A 10,740-nucleotide genomic window follows, 5' to 3' on the forward strand; every position below is an offset into this window, starting at 1 on the left:
TTGATTAAGACAATACCCAAGGAAAAATCTACCTAGACTTCACTTGTTATTTGACTTGAATCAGATGATTTATTCATTTGACTTGATCCGTAGAAATCCCTAAGTTATATTATTATCTTTCTTGCGACTAATAACGTCTAACCCTAGGTTGATTAATTGAAATCTCTTTCTAATTAACGCCCTAGTGTTGCATTAACTCAATCTATGGATCCCCTTATTAGGTTTCACCCTAATCTGGCAAAATCTTATCACCCTATCTCTAGGCGTGCAATCAACTCCGCTTCATTATGAAAAATTTACTCTTAAATAGGGTCTATTCCTCCTCAGAATAAGAGCATTAACTTGAATCAATATCTTGGAATTTAAAACAAGAATTAAGAACTCATAATTAAGAACAAGTCAAATATCTATCATACAATTCAGATAATAATAACAAGATCGGTCTTAGGTTTCATTCCCCTTAGGTATTTAGGGGGTTTAGTTCATAACTAAGAAAGAAAACAGCTCAAAATAATAAAGATAACAAAACATAAAGAAAACCCAAAACCCCTGAATGGAAATTGAAGGGAGATCTTTAGTCTTGACGATGAATCTGGCTTTTGAGATGGATCAATCGGCTTCCCTTGAGTAATTCCTTGCTTCCTACTTCGCGTGTCCATTCTAAGTGCCTCCTCCAGTGTTTAAATAAGCTTTAGAATGCTTAAGAGCACTCAAAAGTGGCCTTTTCTGAATAGGGCTATACTTGGGCTCGGCAGGGACATGCCCGTGTGCGATTACTCTAGCCGGTGGTCAAGGCTGTTGAATAGGCACGGGATGTAGTCTACCCGTGTAAGTCATACTTTGATCTTGCCAAATGGACACGACCATGTGACACGCCTGTTTGAGGAATTCTAGGCCGTGTTGATTTCCCACGTGGGTCCATTTTCTCCATTTTCGGCCCGTTTCTCGCTCTTTTTACTCTCCTATGCTCACCTAAGTATAAAACATGAAATTAAAGGATTGGGAGCATTGAATTCACCAAATATAAGGAGAAACCATCCATAAATGTGCTAAGCATGGGATAAAAATATGTATAAATTACAGTTTATCAAATACCCCCACACTTAAGCGTTTGTTTGTCCTCAAGTAAAATCCTCAACTTACAATCAAAATAAATTCTTCTCAACTTATAATCCCTATCAATAATATCTCAACATAATCCATAAGTAATCATACATTGAAAATTCAACTAAAAGTACATCAAAGTTTCAAACATTCCAAGTTGAGCATTTTATCATGAAAACATAGGTGTCCCCCCTCATCTAAGTAATCATCTTTGATCAAAATATCACAGAGTTTAACATCCTCACTAAAGATTCACTCAAATCACTCGAGCTGTTTAAGGACATCAAATAAAGCACTCATTGGTCAATATGAAAAGTTATTACCATAGGCTTACATGAAAATCAAATCTCCACCACTATATATTGAGATGATACATCAATCAAAAAGGTCTTTAGAGGGTTGTAACATGGCTTTGGTTAGGGGGTGTGGTCACAAGTTGAAGGAAAGTGTTAGAATCGAGATTGAATTGAAGAAATAACCTAACTAAAAAAATAATTAATTATCAATTTAATACAAGTTAGCTTCTTCTCAGAATATGGAATTAACACTCAAGCCCAAAAAACGACGAATTACTACTAATATGTGTATAAGGATTTTTTTTTAAGAACAAGTCAAATAACATAGAACTTAATTGTTGCGACGAAGAATAAAACATAGCTAAGCAATTAGTTCAAATCAAATCTCGACAAAAAATAGGGATCAAATTAGGGGATTTCAACAATAATGGATTATGGGTTAATATTGAGGGTAAATCAATTGATGGATTGTTAGGCTCAAAGGGGTTCACTAAGGGTTAATTATGAAGGTAAGCTTTTTTAGAGTCAGTGGGTTAAACCTAAGTTCCTTTATCATCTTGATATATCAAATCAAATGGTGTGGTCTTGACATGCATAATCAAGAAAGTTCTAGAATAACAAATCAATACTGACGCACTCATAATAAAAGTGAGCATGAAAGCAATAAAATATGCTCTAAAGGCTCAAGATCTTACAAAAATTATGGCTTTTTAATGTTTAAACTTGTGAATTTCAACTCAAGATAATACCTAAACTTAGGGAAGCAACCTAAAAGTTTTTTAATTCTTCAAAAATTAACTTATCATGCTTGATTCCCTAATGTCCTAAAGTTTAAACAATCAATGCATAAATGCCTATGTTTTAATTCAAGACATATCAATAAAAATCATAACTTAATCAAAATTCATTCTAATAGTGGTATGAGAAGATCACATGAGACCAAGACAAAATTTAGGGATTTCTGATAATAATATAAAAGACCCCCTACACTTAAGATGTACATTGCCCTCAATGTACAAAGATAGATATATTGAAAAATATAGATATATAATCATAAGATAGAGAGAGAAGTGAAACTTCCTGAATGATGAATGAACTCCTTGAATTGGAGTTATGGAGAATAATCAGCCAAGGCAATGATAAGAGTGGAGGAGGATACTCCAGTGCTGGTAAATTTTGGGTTCCACAGCCACAGTGTCTAGCGAAGAGGTTATCGTGGTGGTCGGGTAGGACTTGGTAGTCGTAGAGAACCTTTTCCAATGGAGTTGCAAGTTCCTAAGTAATATTGAGCTTTGAAGCTCCTTATAACTGTGATAGAATTAGGAACTTTTTAGGAAATATAAAGAAACATAATTACTCGTAAAGAAATACCCGAATAAAAATTATAAAATCTCAAGATAAAATAGTATTAAAAAAATAAAAAGTAATTTCAAAATATAAAGATAAAAATAATAGGTGTTTATAAAGAAATTGGGGCATACGGCCGTGCTCATTTCAGCCCGTGTGTCTCGTGGTTTTCGAAATTGGGCGCATTGGTGCACACGGCCATGTTGCACGGCCATGTCATTCTTCGTTCACTTCTCCCACGCCCGTGTTGTTTTATTAGTCTTTAGCACGGGTGGTGGGCACGGGCGTGTGGCATGACCGTGCTAAATTCTCAGTTTCAACCACAGTTCCTAGACACGGGCGTGTCGCATGCTTGTGTTGGTTTGACAGACTCACCCATGGCCACATCGCACGGTCGTGGCCACTTATCGCATCCTGTGCTAAGGAAAAATTTTGCCCTGTTTTCACACGTTCGTGTCTCCTCTCATGGTGTGGGCACGGCCTAAGGCACGCCCGTGTGCCCTACCGTGTGGATTAGAGAACCTATGTTTCAATAACTCAGTTAGTGATTAGATGTTAAAACTAAAATTTTTAAAGAAGTTATCATCATTAGTGCTCAGAATGCCTCTTGAAAAGCGCTTATTTATAGTCTAAGCTCGACTTTACCTTTCTGGTGCATGGTCATGGTAGTGCGAGGAGTTTGCACTCCTTATCCTTACTATCAATTTTATCAACATAAGGTTTAAGACGAGTACTGTTTACCTTAAAAGTGCCGAATTTGGGATGAATTACCTCGACTATACCATATGGGAAAATACTGAGTACCGTAAGAGGGATTGCTCTGTTAGGTTAAGAAGTGGCAATGCGAGGGTTTGTTGCATCTAGTCGTACCTTGTCTCCAACCTTAAGTTGATTTGGTGTGACAATGAGCTCATCATGGCGTGGTTTTGGTTTATCGTGTGTCCTCAGTTTTGTGTGTCTACCATTCATCTAGTTTCTCGATTTGCAGCCTTTGTTATTCATAGATAGGTCTTTTGTTGTTGTTTGAACATGGCTCATGTAGGTTCTTTGAACTTATTTCCTGCAAAGTAGGTTGCACCACATAGTCAATTTTAGTAGAATGATTTATACAACCACCTTCAAGTTTTGATGTGTTACTCGTATTACGAGCTTGAAGGGTGATTTTTTCGTCTCCCACACGAAGTGTGAGTTCACCTATGCCAACATCAATTATTGTTTTAGCGGTTACTAAAAAGGGCCTTCCTAAAATTAAAGGAACGTTAGTATCCTCCTCTATGTCCAGAACAACGAAATCAACTGGGAATATAAATTTTTCAATTTTAACGAGTACATATTCAATAATCCCCCTAGGAAATCTGATTGTTTTATCAGCTAATTGAATACTCATCCTAGTTTGTTTGGGTTTCCCAAGACCTAGTTGCTTAAACATTTTGTAAGGCATAACATTGATACTAGCCCCTAAATCAGCCAAAGCATTATTAACATCTAAGCTACCAATTAAACAGGGAATCGTAAAACTCCCTGTATCTTTTAATTTGTTGGCCAGCTTATTCTGCAGTATGGCTGAGCAAACCGCATTTAGCTCCACATGCGATGCCTCATCCAACTTTCGCTTATTTGTTAAAAGTTCCTTTAGGAATTTACTGCGTTTGGCATCTGCGAAAGAGCTTCAATAAATAGTAAGTTAATATGTAACTTCTTTAATAATTTAAGGAATTTATTGAATTGTCCGTCTGCGCGGTCTTTCGTTGTCGTGTTGGGATATGGCACACGAGGTTTGTCCTCTTTACTTACCAATTTCTGGTCATTGTGGTCCACCTCACCTTTACCTTTACTTACGACAGTTTCTTGCCTCGGTTTTGGTTCAGGTGCAACTAACCCTTCCTCATCTTGAATGGTAATTACATTGAGTTGCTCCCTTGGGTTAGATTCATTATTACTCGGTAGGCTACCTTGTGGTCATTCAGATATCAATTTAGCGAGCTGACCTATCTGAGTTTCGAGCCCTTGGATCGATGTTTTTTGATTCTTAAGTGCTGTCTCGGTATTTTGAAAATGAGTTTCTAACACCGAGATGAATTTTGTTAGCATCTCCTCAAAGTTCAGCTTTTTCTCTTGTTGGTAGGGTGGTTGTTGGAAGCCTGGAGGTGGTGATCTCTGATTCCCTTGGCCTCCCCATAAGAAATTTGGTTGGTTCCTCCAACCTGCATTGTAAGTATTATTATAAAGATTATTTTGAGATTGAGGATTATTACCCATGTAACTCAACTTCTCGTTCTCCATGTTGTGGCCATAGGGTGGGTATTCTGAATTGCTTGATCCACCTCCACTTGCTTCGCATTGCATTACTGGGCGAACTTGTGAAGAACCAAGAAAATCGTTAATTTTTCTATTCAAAAGTTCTACCTGATTAGAGAGCATGGTAACCGAATCGATGTTAAAAACACCGGCTATTTTCGTTGCCTTTGTCCTCATGACTTGCCACTGATAATTATTCAGTGACATCTCTTCTATAAATTTATAAGCATCCTCAGGTGTCTTATTATTGATAATTCTTCCAGCGGTTGCGTCGATCATCTGTCGAGTTTAAGGATTCAGGCTATTATGAAACGTTTGAACCTGTAGCCAGAGTGGTAACCCATGGTGAGGGCAACTTCTCATCAGATCCTTGTATCTCTCTCATGCATCGTAGAGTGTTTCTAAATCTATCTGTACAAAAGAGAATATATCATTATGTAATTTGGCTGTTTTAGCCGGCGGAAAATATTTTAATAGAAACTTTTCGGTCATTTATTCCCAAGTAGTGATTGACCCTCGTGGTAACGAGTTCAACCATTGTTTAGCCTTATTCCTCAACGGAAAGGGAAACAACCGAAGGGAATGGCATCATCAGAAAGGCCATTGATTTTAAAACTGTCGCAAAACTCTAAGAAATTTGCTAAGTGAGCGTTGGGATCCTCATCCTTCAAACCATCAAACTGAACAAATTGCTATATCATTTGAATTGTGTTAGGTTTCAGTTCAAAATTATTTACAGCAACAGCAGGCCTAACTATACTTGACTTGGTTCCTGTTAAAGTAGGTTTAGCATAATCATACATAGTACGTGGAGCAGGATTCTGATTTACTGGATCAGTGAAAATCACAAGAGGTAGCAGATTTTCCTGGTTTTCAGCCATCTCCTCGGTTGTGGTTGAAGTATCGCCCTCTTGCTTTTCCTCCGTGTATCTTAAGCTTCGCCTTATTTCTCTTCGGTTTCTGTGAACTGTGCGATCGACCTTACTATCAAACAGTAATGGTCCCGACGGGTTTCTTCTAGTCATACACTATAAAAATCTGCCGGGAACGAATAAAAGAAAAATTATAAAAGAAAATAAAAATTTAAATTGCAAATAAAGTAGAATGGATAAAGTAATAAAAATCGAGTGTTCCTAATATTGTAGTTCCCTGGCAATGGCACCAAAAACTTGATACGTGATATTCGCAATAGGTTTTAAAAATTTATAATTAATCATTCTTGAAACTAACTATTATCACAATAAAGGCAAGTGTATTTATCAAACAGTAGTATAGCTTTAGCAAGACCGGATTGTCGAACCCAAAGGAACCAAGAGTACAAGTAATTACTTTCTTTTTATTATCTAGCCTAAAAATTAAGGGATTTTTTTATCTAAACTAATTAACTAAACTAAGAGTGCACAGAGAGAGATTGGGCAAAAGCTTTAGGGAAAATTCGATTGATTAAGACAATACCCAAGGAAAAATCCACCTAGACTTCACTTGTTATTTGACTCTGAATCAGATGATTTATTCATTTGACTTGATCCGTAGAAATCCCTAAGTTATATTATTATCTCTCTTGAGACTAATAACATCTAACCCTAAGCTGATTAATTGAAATCTCTTTCCAATTAACGCCCTAGTGTTGCATTAACTCGATCTATGGATCCCCTTATTAGGTTTCACCCTAATCTGGAAAAATCTTATCACCCTATCTCTAGGCGTGCAATCAACTCCGCTTAGTTACAACAAATTTACTCTTAAACAGGGTCTATTCCTCCTCTGAATAAGAGCATTAACTTGAATCAATATCCTGGAATTTAAAACAAGAATTAAGAACACATAATTAAGAACAAGTCAAATATTTATCACACAATTTAGAGAACAATAACAAGATCTGTCTTAGGTTTCATTCCCCTTAGGTATTTAGGGGGTTTAGTTCATAACTAAGAAAGAAAACATCTCAAAAGAATAAAGATAACAATGTAACACCCCTAACCGACATCCGTCGCTGGACTAGGGTTACGAGACATTACCGATCATACAAATTACTTATACGAATATTTATTAATATAGATGTCTATACCAACTTCATTAATAAATCGGGAACATTTCATACGATAGTATAAAATTTACATACAATTATCCCTATCAAAGTTTGAAACATTTTGAACACCTAAAATAAATGAGACAAGATAAATTGTACTTAAACCACTAAATTACCTAAATTATGTTCGATCATTTTATGCATCATATTAAATCATTGGTGCAGCTTTTATTCCTAAATTTTTATCAACTTTGCATGTATTATATAATTACACAAACTAAAGTCAAACATTTAGGAATATACAAAGAAAATCTGTTCCATTCTTTAGCTATTCGGCTATCACAAGCTAAATTGCATAATTTCGTAGCTTTACAAAAAAAAATCAACGAATCAATATAATCATGCATGTTTGCAACCCAATCATCATACAAACATCTATAAATATATGTAACAAGACATATAAGGATCCATCTGTATGTCATGATCAAATACTCAGTCACATATATCCATTTATAATATCCAACTAACTTAAATTTTTAACTACCTAATACTAAGGTTGGTTTAACCTATACGGAACCTCATAAATACAAATAATATGCATGCCAACATATTAATTTATCTAAATGACATTCTCATATATATATATAACCCCATACAAAATATCAAAACCAAACTAATAAAATAAGGTACACATAAAATATATGTGTCTCACCCGCAGTAGAGACCTTACTTAACATAAAGTATATAACTTTTAAACACATCAATTTTCCATAAAATATCTATACACTATTTATCATCAATCAAACTTAGTGAACATTCAATACCATTTGCATAAAACAAATAGGAACATGGCAATATCCATATTTCAACACACGCAATACCTAACACAAGTTCATGCAAACATGCTACATAATTATAAGGCAGAGTGGGCAAAGATCCAGCTTAACACAGATAATTTTTAAGGATAATTGCTTAGCCATTTTCGCATGGCTTTATATACAACCCCCAAATTAACATTTCCAAAACATACTTTAGCTTATACATGCCATAATTTCTAATTCAACTTATAAAAGTACCGAAAATAGTGGATAGTGATGATGAGCTTCGTAAACGATCCCCGAGCTTGTAACTTGATTTTCCAAAGTCTATAAAATAGAAACAAATATTCACACAATAAGCTATTTCAGCTTAGTAAGTTATAAGCGAATAAATAACTCAATGATATTAACGGAATTAGCAAAACTAATCAGAATATTTTATCATTGTACATTTAAATCCAATCATTTATAGGTACATTCATATGAAGTATTTTAAGCATATATAATTATTTCCTTTTATAATTCCATTTAACCGAATGTATAAATAGTCAAAACCAACATAGTATCATTTAACCACTAAAGCTGAATATTCCTATTACACTTAGTTCCCTTACACAAAATGCAAAACTCTTATATTTAAAAATTTTTTACTACATAAGTTAACCATATAACGCATATATACATTATCACTCATTCATATATACATAAGAGTTATTCATAGTATATTTACTACTCATTCACAAGTCAACTATACACATTTATATAAGCTCAAAGATCCGGTTATATGATTATGTACATAATTTACTTTCATAGCCGAATATTCATAGGCACATATAAATGCAGCTAAAGAATCATTTCCATAATAAATACACCATTCGTTCAAGGCCGAAAACATATATTTGAACCAAGGAAGTTTATCCTTTATATCATTCATAACACATTTTATCAATAAGTCACATACTTACCTTACCATCGATAACTAATAAACTAAATCATACCTGTCCGCTTTTGCTCATCCAACACATCTGATTATGTTGACCTTTGCCCGATGAACCACACAGAATTGGGTAGGACACTCGGATAATTCACACATATATCGTACAATGGCAACGTCGTAAACGTGGTCTTACATGTAGCCACATATCGATGCCACTATCCCAGACAGGGTCTTATTCGTAAACACGTATCGAAATCACAAATTGATGCCATAGACTTACTCGCACTCATATATCGGAATCCTATTTCATGACATATGTATCCTAGCTATTCCTAAGGTTCATACGGGGCTTTCGGATGTCGTAACTCGGTTGAATCGAACTCGGAAGTGTAATAGCCACATTCAATCACATTCAATCACATTCAGCCATAATATATTTAGTTTCTAACATTTCAAAACAGCAAGTAAATATAACATTAAGTTTCCAATAAACATGTCTATTTGCTTATAAACTTACCTTGGACGTCGTAAAACGAGACGGGGCTACTAGTCGACAACTTTCGTTTTTCCCCGATCCAAATATGATTTCTTTGGTTCTTGATCTAAACATATTCAAATTAAGCTCCTTAAAACATGTTTTCATTCAATTTAGTCCAAAAACACATAAATGGGTAAATTACCATTTTACCCCTAACATTTACAATTTTTACAATTTAGTCCCTATTGCACAAAACACAAAATACATCAAATTTCTCCAAACCCAAGCTAGGCCGAATATTACCCATGTCCATACAAGCCCTTATAATTCATTAATTTCACATTTTAGTACCCTAAATTATTATTTTTGCAGTTAAGTCCTAATTACTCAAAATCATCAAAAACTCCAATACAAAATATGTTAATCTAAAACATATCTTTCATTTTTCATCATCAAACAACAAATATCAAAAGTTATCAACAATGGCACAAATCAAAATATCCATCAAAATCAAAAACTCAAGCATGGGTTTTGTAGTACTCGAAGCAACAATCTCAAAAACGTAGAAATTATCAAAAACCAACAAAGAACGAACCTTGATTTTTGCTTGGAAGATGGCCGAACCTAGTCTTGTGTTCTTTCTTTTTCTTTTTGTTTATATTCGATGCAAGAGAAAATGAAAAACATAGTTTATTTTATAATATTATATCATATATATACTTTAATAATTAACTTACTTTCATAACCTTAATAATTTAATATTAAAAACCACATATTATAAGTCTTTAACCGTCCCACTAATATCTTTATAGGTTATTTACAACATAAATGCCTTATCCTTAAAAGCCACTAACAATTTAGCCCTTTATAAATTAAACTACCAAATTTTCAATTTACGCGATTTATGTCCCTTTCTATAATCGGACACCTAAACGACAAAGTTAATTCACGAAAATTTCACAAATATAAATTCACACAAAATAAACACAGAAAATAATTTTAAAATATTTTTTTGGCTCAGATTTGTGGTCCCGAAACCACCATTCCGATTAGGGTCTAAATCAGGCTGTTACAACTCTCCCCCTTAGGGATTTTCGTCCTCAAAAATCTTACCAGTGAATAGGTTTGGATAGCGTTCTCTCATTGCATTTTCTGATTCCCATGTTGCTTCCTCAACACCGTACTTATGCCACAATACTTTAACTAGCGGAATCTTCTTATTCCGTAACTCTTTAACCTCACGAGTCAAAATGCGAATTGGTTTCTCTTCGTAGGTTATATCAGGCTAAATTTCAATCTCAGACGGGCTAATCACATGCGAAGGATCAGATCGATACCTCTGAAGCATTGAAACGTGAAATACATTGTGGATCTTTTCTGACTCAGGTGGCAATGATAGTTTGTAAGCAACCGGCCTGATATGCTCTATAACC

At 34.7% G+C, this 10,740-nt stretch overlaps 1 non-coding gene across 1 annotated transcript; it reads left to right on the forward strand.

Moving 5' to 3' along the window:
• The first annotated feature begins 5,382 nt into the window (after nucleotides 1-5,382).
• Nucleotides 5,383-5,488, forward strand: LOC128291309 (small nucleolar RNA R71). Its single transcript, XR_008281085.1, has one exon. It is a non-coding gene; the product is annotated as a small nucleolar RNA R71 (small nucleolar RNA).
• Nucleotides 5,489-10,740: the final 5,252 nt, after the last annotated feature.

Source organism: Gossypium arboreum, chromosome 3 (genome assembly GCF_025698485.1).
Source record: "Gossypium arboreum isolate Shixiya-1 chromosome 3, ASM2569848v2, whole genome shotgun sequence".
Classification (NCBI taxonomy): Eukaryota; Viridiplantae; Streptophyta; class Magnoliopsida; order Malvales; family Malvaceae; genus Gossypium; species Gossypium arboreum.